The sequence below is a fragment of the Phasianus colchicus genome, chromosome 7 (assembly GCF_987193195.1).
Source record: "Phasianus colchicus chromosome 7, bPhaCol1.hap1.1, whole genome shotgun sequence".
In the NCBI taxonomy this organism is placed as follows: Eukaryota; Metazoa; Chordata; class Aves; order Galliformes; family Phasianidae; genus Phasianus; species Phasianus colchicus.
In genome coordinates, this window is record NC_143442.1 from 6,742,423 (window position 1) to 6,757,957 (window position 15,535).

Sequence of the window (15,535 nt, forward strand, 5' to 3'; positions counted from 1 at the left end):
CTGTTTTTGAAGAGCTCAGCTCTGTGAGATACTAAATGCTGTAAGGTCCTGTCAACTCTCAGAGCAGAGTTCAGCAAGGACTTCATAGGATTTGCATCGGTGGTATTGTCTGATAAAAAATATATATTTTGTGTAAGTCTCCCACACCCAACAAAAGCAAAAGGCTCCATACCTTTCTTGGTGTATTATTTCTTATTTAGGTTGGATGTCAGTGGGAAGTTTTTCTTATAAGAGTGGTGAGATGCTGGAACAGGCTGCCCAGAGAGGTTGTGGATGCCCCATCCCTGGAGGTGTTCAAGGCCAGATTGGATGGGGCCCTGGGCAGCCTCTGGTCTAGCATTAAATGGGAAGGTTGGTGGCCCTGCCTGTGGTGGGGGGTGTTGGATCTTTGTGATTCTTTAGATCCCTTCCAAGCCAAGATATTCTGTGATTATTCACACTACTTGATAGTGTGGAGTCAAATCCAATTCCAGCATTTCAAATTAAACAAACAAAAAGCTCATCGTTGTTATACTTCTTGTTATACCATTGTTATACCTGATTTTATTTTGAAGTGAACAATTTTCTCTGTAAATAGAGCAGAATTAATCTAACATCAGGTGCTGCATCAGATATCACGTTTCTTAACAGCTTCCAACTTGTGTTATCTCCCCTGATTTGAGGGAAAAAAAATGGAGTCTTCAACAACAAGAATAAATGTCTGAAAAAAAACATTGCAGATACAAATACTGGTGAGAAGTGATTTTTATTTAGCACTTTAGTGTTACTCACTTTTCAAAAAGCCAAAAATGTTCTAATCTATCACAAGAGATTTCCACCAGATACCCCCTGTTGATGTGACAGTTCATTTCCTTTTGCACTTCAGTTGCTTCAGCCAAATAGTTCATACTTTGTCCTGTCATGTCCAACTGCAGCTTCACTGACTTCGTAAACAGAACATGCCATTGCCTGTTCTGGGAAAGCTTATGTGCCAGAAATGATGCTTAAGACGGAAGATTTGATTTCAACTTGTTGTGGCATGTATTTGGCATGATTTCATAAAAAAAAAAAAAAAAAAGATAGCTCTATTCTGACATAAAGAATATTACGATTTTCTTTCCAAGCGTGTACATTTGAAATTGCACTAAATGAGGCAGTTCTACAATATTTACTTCAAAATGAATGTTTTTACAAATAAATAATACAGGTGTTTGGATAATATCTAACACGTACCATCAAGGATTGCTTTTATTCTTTCTAGGTTTTTACATAACAAAAAAGTCTTTTCATATATTATTAGAACTCTTTACTAATCTTTTTTATCACATTACCTCAATGCAGTAAAACCACTGTTACACTATGAACATTTACTTCTGTATTTTTGCTTGGATTTGGGATAATAGAATTGCTTGTATGGGGCTGAATACTGATGTAGTTTGGATTCTAGAATAATGGAATTTGATGCTTACCTGAAGCTATATATGTGACCTTTATTAAATCAGTTTGATCCTGGCCCAGCAAAAAGCAGACATTTGTGCAGTGAGAAACTAATATTCATGTACTTGAAATCCTGTCTTTTAGGCATTCCTCTCACATGGTTGTTACCTGCACAATGCCTTTGTTCCTCTCTTCCTCTTACCTTAGTTTTTTGTAGGTTAGACATGAAAGCCAGAAGAGCTTTCAACACGTGTAAAGTATGTAACACACAGAGTTGCTTGTTGGCTTCAAGGAAGTGCTATTACACATCCTGCTCATTGTAATCCCATTGACCTTAAAGTGAATGTTTGCATGAATAATTGAGCTTTGAATGTGTATTCACATAGATAGAAAAATGATACTGCCCTGGGAAAAATGAATGGGTCCTCCTTTCTTTCTGCATGTGCCTTCTTCATTGTGGTAGATTTGCTTCCTTAATGTTGCTTTTTCTTCCCTGACTTCAGTGACAATGAGCTTATTTTTTTTTTCCCAGGTATCTGAAGCAACCAATGACAATAGAAGTCAAATGATGACATGTAGAATTCTATTAGAAGCCACAGGAACAATTCCTTGAGCTCTCCATTGGCTTAGACTGTATAAGTAACTTGCCAAAAGACATCTAATTAACTGCTTTAAGTGTGAAATCATCTACAGCAGTAGCATCTTGTTGTATGTATGCTTCATTATCTCAACAAACACATTGCTTTAGTGCTTTATTGTGTTAAGGGTGTATGTGCAATTCAGACCATCATAAACCTGAAGATATAAAAGAATTAGTGAATAAGTTGTCTGAATATATACATAAAATTTTATGTGCTATGAAGTATTTTTTATAAAAGTGAAAGAAAATAGAAAAATCAAGCAGTGCAATCCTGTTCCCAGCTCTGTTAAGAAGAGAGGTGGTCCAAACTGTCACTGAAGTGCTGACAGTTCATGTTTACATATTTAAATTCTGCTTATGGTTTCAGTTTTTTAAAGTACTTTTACAAAAAGCTTCCCCTTTTAATGCTGTCTACTGTGCATAAACATCTATATGTATAGTATACCTTTGTACGATATAAGAAACTCTCTACTCAATCACTATATTTACAAGAAGAGCTTAGTGACAGCATTTGCTGGGTCAGTTTCTGTTTTCCTGCAGTTGTCTCTTTGGGGCAGGATGTGTGGTTACCAAGGAGAAAGGAAGTAACTTCCAGGAAACAGTCACAGCTTCAAAGAAATCTGCAGTGCTAAGAATTGCAGATCTAAACACTGCTTTCTTCTCAGTACAGATGGAGAATTCTCATCTTACGGTCATTTTCAGCAGTCCTCTCAATGTGCAGAAAATTGGCATTTTTGTGGTTTGGGTTCTGGCACTATGTTATGAGAAAAGCAATATTACTGTATAATAAGAAAAGTGTATGAATGCCGTTGCTGCAGACCTGGAAGAAGCTTGAGAAAGGGCATGTTAGCATAATATAAACTTGCTTGTTAGGTAATTTTAAAATTGGTACCAATGTGGGAATTATAAACATACTTGGGAAGTGGTCTAGAGGACCACAGTTGTTATTACTGGGAGATTATGCTTCTGGAGAAGGAATAATAACAAGGACTCCTCAGTGGAGATGTTAACAAATTCTATTTCATATTCTTGCTAATAACTAAATGGTAAAATGATGCTCCAAAGATAGAAAAGATTGCACTCCCCGAAGGGTCTCATGAATGTATGAGAAAAGCTATTCTATCCTACCTGTAAAAACTGTCAATTTAGTGATATAGAACACAATATCTGTACCAGATACAAGAATATTTGCTATAAACTGGGAAATTACCTGTCCACAATGACAGTAACAGGGGAGAGGGGAGACTCAATTACTAGTAGCAAAATGACTGAGCTGACTGCATGAAACAGCCATGGAAAGAAATAGCTTTGAATTGGGTGGGTAGAAATGAGGATTCATGTATTTGTCCTACAAATACAGATACTGTATACTGTTATCTCTGTATACAATTGCTTTTGTTTAAAAAAAGGTGAATTAACACTGGAATGTAAGACAAAAAACTACAAGGACAAGCAGTCTAAAATGAAGTCTCTTTGTCCTAAGAAAGAAGGAATAGTATAACTTTGTTTAGCCTAATAATGCCAAGTTTTAGACGAAATAAAGTTAATACAGATGTATCTGTTGAAAAATAGCAGGGATACCCTCTCCTCCCTCCCTCTCCTGGCTGAATAATTAAATGTGAAAATAAATTGGATCACAGTTGCCTTTAGTCAGGAAATCAGAAACATCTAAATGTTAGAGGTTTGAGGTTCTGCAATGTTCTTCCGGGAAAAATACTGAGTAAAATTCCTTTCTCCCCTGATGATTTCAGGGAAGTTGTTTAATCAGGCTATGAAGGTGCTCTGTGACATAGCTGGCTATAGCAGGGAAATTTGGAAAGTCCATTCAGTAGCATCTTCTGACAACCAGAAGCAGGTATGCATGCTACCAGGTGTAGGGAAGGTATTTTTACTATTTCACAGAATGGTGTCATGCTGTCAACATTTTATCTGTAATGAAAGCTCTCATCACTCAGAAGTCTAAGAAATGGTAGTTTCGGTATTCAGTTTTCCACCACTTGGAGGTGTGCCCTATGGAAACTTTTAGCCTAAAAAGTGAGTTTAAATACTATGTCATTTCTCATTTTTCCTTTTTTTTTTTTCTGAACATTTTGGCATTTTCACTCTATAAGAGACAGTGATACACAGTGGAAGATGTGAAGTCCATATTACCAAGAAGTTAACTGCAGCTTAGTATTGTAGTCACAGTTTTCCTTGGAAGCCTTCCTTAAAAAGCACAAGGCTTTTTATGTAGAAGTCTCTTCCCTGTATCATCACTCTTGGTAATGTTCTGAAAGTAACACATACTTAAATAGAGGCTAAAAGTACTTACAACTCCAAGGTGACTAAATACAAATGCTCTTGGCTTACTGTCTTATGTCTGCTTACTTAATTTTGTTCTTCTTGCCTTTAAGACATCTTTGGCATGAGAAGGAGAGTTCCAGAACTGATAGCATGTCTGGATTAAGGTCTTAGTCAAGTAGCACTTTGAATATATGTAGAAATTATCTTCAGTTACATAAAGGAATCAGGGAAAGCTTAGGAGTGACAAGGCAAAGAAATGATGTTTGTTGTTTGTTCTTTCTGCTCACTATTAAAATTAGCTGTTTGTTTTCTCCTTTTTTCCCTCTCTATTAAGGTTAGCTAGGCAGATTGTAATGTAAACGTTTTCTGTTTTATTAAGATGCTTGTGAAAGTTTTCATGAGTCTATGTCTGAGGAACATAGAAGGTGTCTTTGCAGGTCCTTGTCATGAGAATCTGCGATTCTTCATTTGCTGTTTTCCTCTGTCAGGCTATCATGTACGACAAGAGCCAATTCTTTTGCTCTTTATTTAAGTTGGACTTATGGATGTCAGTGACTTGTCACCCACTGGGGAAACTTGCTCTTTAGGTTAAGTTGCTAATAGCAACTTTGAGTTGAGAGAGGTTTTCCTAATATATATTTCCTAATATATTTTAATAAGTAGTTTAGTTTAATAAAGTGGTGTACTTTTGCAAGGGGTGAAAGAACCCTTATATAGACAGGTGAAGTTTTTTAAAATACAAGCTTTATTGTTAAGTAAAAAAATACAGTGGCTGTAATCATGAAACGCTCTGCTAAACAGACAAAAATGGACTTGTAACCAGGTCTTTGGGAGGTCATAACTCAAGTTACATTTATTATTCATATCATAATAAAGGCTGGGATCTGCATTTGGAGATAAATATTTCATTGTGCTAAACTCTGCATAGATTCTGTTTCTCAACCACACTTTAATGTGAAAGTGTATGCAACATATGCAACACAGAAACAATGGGATTTCACTGTAACAATGAGCAAATTGATATCATAGCTTCAGGACTGTGAAGACAATATGGCAGCATTGAGATCTGAATTTCAATACTTCAGGATGTCATCTGTCCTGTTGGTAATGTATCTTTATTTTACAGAACTGAACAAAATGATGGGCAGGTGCAAACACATTGGGTGTTTTCAAACAGATTGTCTGCAGAATCCCTGTTCCTTTTAGGTTGGGTTTGGTAGACAAAGTTCCCATGTATTGGCTTTGTTTACAATCAATATTTAGCAGTCACTTAGATGAGTTTTCTGTCTTTTTGAATCTTTCTTATATCTGAGATAGGTAAGGCAGAAAGATGTGCACTGCATAATCTGAATCACTTGCTCGTGTCATGATCTCTTGACTTGAGTGGCTAAAAACTGCCGCTGATATAATCTGGCAGTCAAACAATTTAATTCCTGTCATTCATTTTGTGGCCTGCTGGGTGTTAAATGCACATGGAAAAATAAGAATGAAAGGCAATAAAAGCTCTTGTGTCAGTTCTGGTTGGTTGTTTCTATTCCTTTCAGCTGCTGCTCTGAGTACCTTAGCTTAGTATTCAGCATAGGCAGCAGAGACCTGTAATCTAGGATACATGACAATGGAAGATTAGTAATCTACAAGAAGCACAGGACATCACCAAGCGTGTATTCTGTCTATATCAATTAATATAGGAAAAAAAATTACAAAGAAACAAAATACTGTCTCAGTTTTGCTTGGGAAAGGCAAAACTTCTGCTTTGGGCAAGGTGTGTCAGTAACCTGATCTTTGTTTCTTTTAGTGGACTTGGGACATAATTTGAAATTGTCAGGCCTACTAAAACACAGTAGTCTGTCTAGTCTGTAGGCAGAGATGTGAGTAGCTGAAACATTTCTATTTGAGTAAACAAAACTGCAGTTTTACTGTCCCCATAGTAGGAGTGGTGGCTTGGGAAGGGAAGGTTCAGTTCACAGTACCGTCTGGTATTAAGGTGTTCCTTCTATTGATGGCAGGGGAGGCAGAGATTACTTGGGCAGGAAAATGAACTCCTCTCTTAATTGCTGCACTTAGTGTTTCTCTGGGGCACTTATTGCACTAGAAAGTTCAAGCCATAATCCAGGAAATACAGGGATATAAATAAATCTCTAGAGAAAAGTTTTGTTACTATTGTCTGCAAATTGCACTATTATCCATAAATGGAGGCAGCAGATGGAGGATGTGTGGCTGAAATACTTTGTTTTAGTGCCATTTATGCCTATTTTTTTTTTCCAAATTCTTGTAGTGATAATTTCGAGGAGCTACTATGAATGTGTCAGCAATTACCAGATATGGATTTGACTAGGGTGGGAAGTGATGTTAAACACTGATCACCTGGCTATCAAGTATTTACAGTTTGAGACAGTGATGATTTTTTTCCTAAAGCAGAACGTGAAGACATGATACATGACATTAAGTACTCAAATGGCCATAGCACCTCTCCACATTCTCACTTTAAGAGCTCTTGCTTCAGTTCACACAGCTACATATTTAACTAGCTGTTATTAATCACATAAGTTATATTGTGCTTTTTCACTGTTTTTTTTCGAAGAAGAGGCATAACCACGTGCCTCCAGAAAGTTTATTTTGCTGAGCTGATGGCTGCAATTTTTTTTGACTTATCAAAACATCTGTGGCTTCAGCACCTGCAAGCTGTCATTGACTGGCGTCATGAAATACACAGGGGTGATAACATCGACTTTTTCTTGTTGTTTCTAGTTTGCAAGCAGAGCTCATGTGTTCTTGCACATGTCCTGTAATATTTATACCTTCTCACAACTATAGAAGTTGTTTTCAGTTATATCAGACATGCTGGTTTATGTACGATTGGCGTGAAGCCTTTTGAGTAGTCTTTTGCAACTATTTCCAGTTTGTTTGTTTTTTCCCTTGTAACAAACAGAAAACAGAGCAAACAATTTCCAAGCACGCTAAATGTAGCAAGGCCATCTGTTGTCTATCCTAGAAACTATCCTAGTGAGAGTGGTGTTTTTTCTGTTATGTCTCCTGAAACTAGAACATGCTTAAATTTCTTTTTTTTTTTTTCATCTTATTTACTTATTTAAAATCTCAAGTGATTTCTAATACCTGTATTTTCATTTTGAATATATGTAAAATGTAATTTCTGAGGGTCATTATTGTTGCATCTAGGAAAGGATATAGAGGCTGGAAAAGTGGGCCATGGGGAGGGAAGAACAAGATAAGTGTCACTACTCTGGTCTGTAAAACTCTCTAGTTTCAATTTCTTATCTGCTTCACTTCTGGTAAAATGTCACTGTGCAGAAGCTGAGGAGACAGAATGCATAGTACTTTATTCTGAGTTAATGGGCTGGTGGAATCTGAAACTGCATCATAAGTAATAAAAATATTTTTTTTTTCAGAAGCATCAATTACAACTTAGTCACTCCTCGGGAAAAGAGGAAGGGAAATGGACTCAATTTTCAGGAAGCTTCTATATGCAACTACTATGAACAGGAAATGAACAGAAGAATAGAACATCTGCCTGCAAAAAGGCATCTTGGTTAACTTCTGGATCACAATGACTGCAACCCCATATAGAACTGATTTCCCCAATACATCTGAAAAGGAAACTCGAGAAGGAAAAGAAGTAGGTATGCAATTTTGGGGCTAAATGTCACAGAACACTGTTGATAAGAGACCTGGGAAAAATTTTAGACATCCTGTCATCTTGAAGGCAGTGAAATATCAATGAGGATTGAGCAGTAGAAACTGTGGCTGGAGAGGTAAAAGAATCTTTCATTCAAAGCCCTAAGATATCTTCACTATTAAAATTCAGCACGCTTTCAGAAAACAGACTGAAGGAGGAATCAAGTACAGTTTTACAACTTCATAAATTTTACCAGTCTCTTTTAAGCTCTCCATTATTATTCACTTTTCAAAGACAGTATATGGCATTACAGACTATCAAAGGAGAGGTCTGAAAAAGTAAGCTTTAAGAACCAATTACTAGGAAGCGTTACTACAAAATGTTTTTATCAGATAACTTATCAAGATTCCAAAACAGGAATTGATTCAGAGAGGATCAGAGTATCTTCACCACAACATGACAGGTGACGATGAATCACCTGTCAGAAGTCCTTAGGGAACACCTCTGTTCCTAAAATTGGTACACACGTCTGAGTACTGAGTACTAAGATGCCTGTGGCTCAACTTGGCAGAAAACTGTGTACTTATAATGCTGCAACTTCTGAATAAGTTGGGGTAAGTAATACATAGCTGTGCACCTTGGAGTTCCAGATAGTCTCTGAATAATGTCTTGTATTATACACAGCAGCAGATGTCTCTAAATGCACTGTGTGGTATCTTTCTGTCTCTCCTTTTTTTGGGGAGTGGAGGAGCGAAGTTCTGCTTGGCAAATTATTACAGGATAAGATTTTACTTTGATTTTTCAATCACTTTATTTTTGTATACATGCTTTGTTATAATGCTTGCTTTGCACAGAAAATTTCTTTTCCACTTCAGTCCCTGCTTAGTTGGCCTTGCTGTAGAAGTGTTTATGTCTGGGAAGCAGGGTGTGGTCAGTATTGCCAGTAGTTCTTCTCATAAGTGGACTTATTTAAAGGAATGCTTGCCTTCTCTAAGGGTGCTTGGACTCTGAAATCAACTAATCTCCCCTACAATATCCACAGCTTGATCCTTCAGACTAATGGTGCTCTCATGTACGTCACACTGATCTCTGAAGTTGGTATTGTAAGTCAGCCAAATTTAACCTTTAGAAGAAAGTTCTTAATAGTAAGAAGAGTGAGGTAAGAGTATGTATGAGTGAGGATGTAATTATTGTGGGGAATAGAATCAAAGAAATTAAGTGATACCCATTCCCCTATAATGACAAGCAAATTGTGTGTGACTCAAGCTACTTTCCAGTCCTTTCTATATTCATAACTTAGATGGCAGCTGTTTATTATCTTTTATTAAAAAAAAATTGGCATAAGATTATATACTTTTTTTAGAACTGACACATTAACAAATGTATGTAGCAGTTTCTGTTTCAGACAACGCAGGCTGCAGTGACTGACAAAAGGATTAATTGAAGCAAGAAAAGATAGGCTGGGAGGAAAGAATATGTGAATTAGGATTTTTTGATCCAGTTCTCCCATATCTACAAGCCACTGACAATCCCTTTGGTAGTGTGTACTGATGGGGCATGGAGGGAAGGAACACGCTGAGGTTGGCCCAAGTATTGTACTGTCTGTAAAGCCATACAGCACTAGTTGTTGGGAGAGGGCTGTGAGCTCCCCTGGAAACAGAGCTAAGGCCCTTGGAATGCTCCTAGGTGAGAGTGACTCAGCTTGTGGCCAGTGTGATGCTTTCATCTGACATACCGCTGCTTCCCTGGAGGAGACAGCAGCTGTTTCAGGGCTGAAGGTAGCCCACATGGCTGAATCAGCCATCCTGTGCCTGCCACAGACAGGCAGCAATGTCTGCTGCTGCTTCTAAAGGCTTTCGAGTGCCAGACTTATCACTGTGGCAGAAACAGGAGAATTCATTTGGAATTTGCTGCTCGGAAGGTTGGGGAGGTGTGGTGGGATGAGGGTGGGAATGGATTTGGTGGGGCTCAGACAGGCATGTCTGTGGCTAAGGCGGTAAGAGAAGTGTCTTTCTTCCCAAAGCCTGAGTTGGGCCACGCTAGCTTTGAAGGCTAAACTCCTCTTTGCAGTGTCCTGCCAAGTGTGCTTGAGGGGATGTTGTCATTGCCCTCTTCTCACATCATATGGGCCTGCAGGATTAACAATCCATACTAAAGAAGCAGCTCCAGGAGGTAAGTCTTGAAGGAACTTTGAGTTCACATGATCATACTTAAGTAAAGGCCATGGACTCAGCCCCGTGCACAATCTTCATGAAAAGAGGGGGGAAAAAAGATTTGACTCCCTGCTTTTTCCTTTCCTACAATGTGGCTAGGCTGGGAGAAACAGCTGCTAGAATGGCTTCTAGAAGGAAGAATCTACTTGTCATTCAGAGATCTCTCCATTGGCTTTTGGGAATCCTATTTTTTGTTTTTTTTTTCTGCTTTCCTACATTTGTAGTTGCTAAATGGTAGACTGTAAGAGGAGGCTGTTACACTAAGACCTGAATTTGGATGATTCATTGTGGATTTAACAAGTTCTTTTGGAAGTCATGCATCTCCTGAAGCTATAGACTGTGGTAAATAATAAGATATTTTAATTAAAAATATGAATCCAAGACAAATATTTCTCTTTTTCCATTTGCAATCCTGAATGGAAAATGAAGAATACAAATAGAAGAGAAGATGCTGTTTTCCACTTAACAACAGGGCAGAATAATTTATTCTTTTTGTTTGTTTGTTTTAATGTTAGGCTCTTATTTGATGCAATTATTTAGATTTTATATGTATTAATATTCTCCAGATATTTCTAAGCCTTTCAGCAAAGGGTTTGATTACAGATCAGTTTCAGTAAGGGCTCTGAATGTTACAAACAACAAACTTGGGCGGTGGTTGCATGAAAAATACAAAGCCCACCATCTATTAACTTCATATAGTTTTGTGTATGTGATCAACCCTAAGCGTTTGCTGTACATATAGATTATCTGTGCAGACATAAGCATACATAAAATTTGTGATGCTACATCTAATAACCATTCATTAGAGCAGAGCTGAGCCCACAGTGATAAGTTCTGCCTCTTGTAGCAACTTCAATCTTCTTTAAAGAATAATGTGAAAAATTTGAAAGGCTTGGTCTTCAGACAGAGAAAGGAAGAAATTAAAAATCTTTTTTTCTCTCTTCTCTCTCTCTCTTCTGTCTACTTATTTCCAAGGGTTCATATTCAGATTGAAACCATGAATAATCACTCCTTTCTGTCCGCAGATTGCTCTGTCCCCTACATGATGGCATCTCAGAAGCCTGAGAAAAAGTGCTTGCATTAAGTTATGCTATGAATTCTGTTGTGTGTTTTTTGTCTAAACCAAATTTGTTGGTTTCTTTTCCAAACCAGAATGTTTAAATCCTGTATAATTCATACCTCCAACAAAGCAGACAAGTGATTACTCCCTACCTAATTAAATAATTTAGAAATCATTCTATTAACTTTAAACAGTAACAGTGCCTTCTGCAAACAACAAATCTCTTTAAACTGCCTTTGGGAATATTTCTTAAAGGTTTAGCTGTGTTAGTTACTCTGAACCAAAAAAAACCCTCCCTCTTTTACTTGTAAAGAGTTTTCACATTGAGTAATACTGTAAGCTTCTTGTAATGTATGCCAAGGCTGTTTACATAGCAATGACAGAAAAGAGTTACTGTTTTCTTAACAGAAATTAAACCTGACGTGTCTGTGCCAAAAATCTATTTTACATTAATTAGACAATGTTTATTTTTTACGTAATAAAGCTACACATTACCATGTCACATTATTCTAGGGTTCAAAGACAGCTGTTTATGCCATATACTCAAAAGAAAGGCTTGATGTGATGATTTAGATAGAATTAAATACATCTTCTTTTTAGATCTTGGTCACTAAGGAATTAACTGTAATCATGTGAACAGTCTTTGTAGCATTTATATGGCCAAGCTTAAATGTTACATAGAATAATTTCATAGTATTCACTTTCATATACTTTGACACCACAAGTAATGCATGCTTAAGGATTGCTGTTTATCTTTTTTCCTACTTAATATATGCCATTCACTGGCATAATGACAGTGAAACCTAAATTTTCCAAGATTGTTAACACTAAGGCAAACTTGCCAGCTAAACTACTTCATGCTTGGCAACCCTGAGAATCTGAGCAGACAGTTTTTCCAGACATCTCTGGATTTGCATCGGGAAGCTTGAGAGCCCAGTTTTAAGTAGCCAGTAACGTAATGTTACTGGCAGCAGATAGCATATTTCATGTGTGTTTCAAAATGTATTTTATATGATTTCTTAAGCAAAATTGCTGTCAAATATTTCTCCTTTATAATTCTTCTATTTGGTCCCAATGGACTGAAATCTTGCTTCAGAAAACATACTCATCTGAAGACTTCGCATGTAACAGAATCATCCTTTTTCAGTCTGCTCTGTTTTCTGCTTTGGAAGGAAATACAGCTGTGCTGCTTAAGTCTAAAATCTCCCATTACTAAATCAATTGCATCATCCACACTGGACGTATATTTCTTTCTTCAGATATTTAATTAAATGGTTATGAATCCTTTTTCAATATCTTAAGCTTGAAATGCTTACATTTAAAGAATCTGTTTGATTTAGTACCAGGGGACTAAATGCATCGGTGACCTCATGAAAGCAGTCCCTTATGATCCCTCTATATAAAATTTGTAGTTTTCTCCTATGGACAGTTCTGTGTTTCTTCTCCATCTTAAAAATATGTACTTCATGCTCTGAGATCCAATACCGTCAGTCTAATTTTTTTCCCCAACTCATTTATCATTACTGATTCTACTGAAAATACATAAAGCAAAACAGAGTGTAGCTTGCTGTGCTAGCCCTGGAAGGTCTGACAAAGGTTAATAGCAAAAAAGTAGGGTTCTTGTCTTAAAGCTGCCTGCTCAGAGGCTTCTGTAGAGGCACAGAGCTAAGGAGTGAAAGTGTCTCCTTCATGTACTATGCTACATTGGGTGCTGTGACATGTAGTTCAAAAGAACAAGTGATGTAGTCTGCCAGTTTCCTCAGCTGTCAGAGTTAGACTTTCTATGCAATCTGTGGTGAGAAATAGTCCTGACATCAAAACTAAGCGAGCCAACCATGCTGCTCAAATTAGACACTCCAGTCTTACAGCTGAGCTCCCTCTTTATGAAGTAGATATAAATGAAATCTATAAGAAGTATATTTGTATTCTGGAGTCTGTAATTCTTAATGCCTATGCATTGCAAAGACACAACCTGCTGAGAAGTTTGTAGTTCAGACTGTTTGTGAAGTCTTCTAAACTCTAGTATTCAAACTTTTTGTGTGTGTATATCATACAGAGAGAAGAACAAAGAAATGCTGGGGAGTTGTCAACTCTGTTTTCAAGTTCTGGTATCAGTCCTGAAGTCCATATACAGGCAGGCTTCCAGTAGTTTCTGTTCATAGGATGGAATTCAATTTCAATGAAGATAAAATGCTTCTCTGATACAAATTTAATTATTTTTGAGAGACATAATGTCACCTTTCTCACTGTTCTGCTCGGTACAGCTATTGCAACTCGTGTGATTTTAATGGTATTTTGAAGTGAGCTAGAGAAGAGCACAGAGAAAATGTACATTAAATTTTAAAGTAATGTAAAAGTAATTAACGTTCACATCATTAAAAGTTACATTTGAATTTATACAGAGAATGAGAATCTCTTATCATGGAAATAGACTGTGGGTTTTGTAACATCATGAGACTTGCCTGAAATACAGTCATGGTGCAAGAATCACTTAATTTTGATTAGTTAATTTTGAGATTTTTTTTTTAATAATAATACAGATAGCTAGATCCAGAAATAGAATCCCTAGTTCCTCTTTTCTGTATTAAAACAAGTCTAGTAGAAATCCCAATCTTCTTGAGACCAGTGGGAATTTCACTGTTGGTTGCAGTACAGGTGTGGATTTGCCCCTGCTTCTTGTTGCTGAAAAAGGAATATCAGTGGCAGTGAGTGCAGAGGTTGGATCTGCCTGACAGCAGCTGCTGGAGGTTTTTTTGAACTTCGAGCAGCTGGATGAAAACACTCAGCAAAGAGGAAGGAGTGGCAGAAAAAAACAGCATCTGCTACATTCTGTGGATGGATGCATGAGATGGGGTGAGGAAACAAATGCGTGGTTTTTTTTTAAAATCAGAAATGAGCCTCTTCCTCTGTAGGTGGGAGCACAGAAAGAACAGGTTTGTGAGGAAGAAAAAATAGTAATTCATGGCCTCTACAAAAGGGGATAAGCTGAACAGTGTGGTACAGCAAGTCATATTATAAATTCATTAGAAGGAAAAGAAGGCAGAAAAACAGGTCTAGTGCTAACTAGGCAGTGGTAAATGCCTAGTTCTGTGGGGACTAGAGCTGTGGAAGATGGAATTTCTCTCTCATAGATTTGTTAGCGATCCATCAAAGACTGTTTCATATGGGGAAAAATGGAAAAGGTCTTTTTTTAATTTTTAATTAAAAACAAAAACAAAAACAAAAACAAAATGCCAAGCCAGCCAACACTACTGTAACTGGAAATCAAAACCACAAGAAACTTCCTTTTTGTCTTATTAGAATGAATAAAAATTGCCTCCACTCATTGAACTGGATCCACATTAAAAAAAAAAAAAAAAAACAAACACACACAAAAAACAACTATCCTTGTTACTATATAGGGAACAGCATGAGAATCCCATTTAGAATCAAGACAGAAACTAAATTTTTCGGCTAGCAATTCAGAGTAAAATGCAGTAGATAGAACTGTAAGCATGATAGTAACAAAGCTGTGTTTTCTGATCGTTGGGTTTGTGTCTGTGTGTGCAAGTGTGTTATCCAGAGTGTTGTCTCAAGGAGGGGAAAAAAAAATTGAAATGCCGTAGCTTCCCCTAATGGACGTATGACACAAATGTCTGCATTTCAGGTTCTCACAAAGTGCTCTTGCTGGTTGACTGTTGACTCATTTTAAATGATCCGATTCCAAGAGTGGCTTTTGTTGGTCTTAGAAAGAGGGCAGATGGGCCAAGGTGAAACTGCTATAAATGTAGAGTGAAGCTCAGATGTTTGGCACAACATCATTGACTGGTTGCTTGGTTTCCCACTAACATTCAGTATAGAGAATGCTGGAACTTCAGCAAGTGTAAGATCTGCAGTTGGTGCCTGCAGCATTTGCACACAAATGTGCGCAAGAACTTCTTTACAGTAAGGGTGAAGAAGCACTGGAACAGGCTGCCCAGGGAGGTTGTGGGGTTTCCTTCTCTGGAGATATTCAAGACCCACCTGGATGCCTACTTGTGCGACCTGGTGTAGGGAACCTGCTTTGGCAGGGGGGTTGGACTCGATGATCTCTGGAGGTCCCTTCCAACCCCTACAGTTCTGTGATTCTGTGATTTGATGCACAAACTTGTTAATGACTTTCTGATACCAGAATTTCTCTACCGTTTGATTAAGGCTTCGAGATGTTCTGGCACTCCACGTGAAGCACGCACTGCTATGGCTGAGAGCTCCTGTGTGCTGTGAGTCACGTTTTACTGACAGCTGTTTTTTCCCTCTGTTGTATTTGACAC

General features: G+C 37.5%; 1 protein-coding gene across 1 annotated transcript in view; it reads left to right on the top strand.

Annotated features, from left to right (window-relative positions):
* Nucleotides 1-15,535, top strand: part of NCKAP5 (NCK associated protein 5) — a 442,999-nt gene that overhangs the window by 11,110 nt on the left and 416,354 nt on the right. Inside the window, exon 2 of the mRNA XM_090143560.1 lies at nt 7,747-8,587. The gene's annotated coding sequence lies outside the window, so the exon portion shown is untranslated. The remainder of the gene's footprint in view (nt 1-7,746; nt 8,588-15,535) is intronic.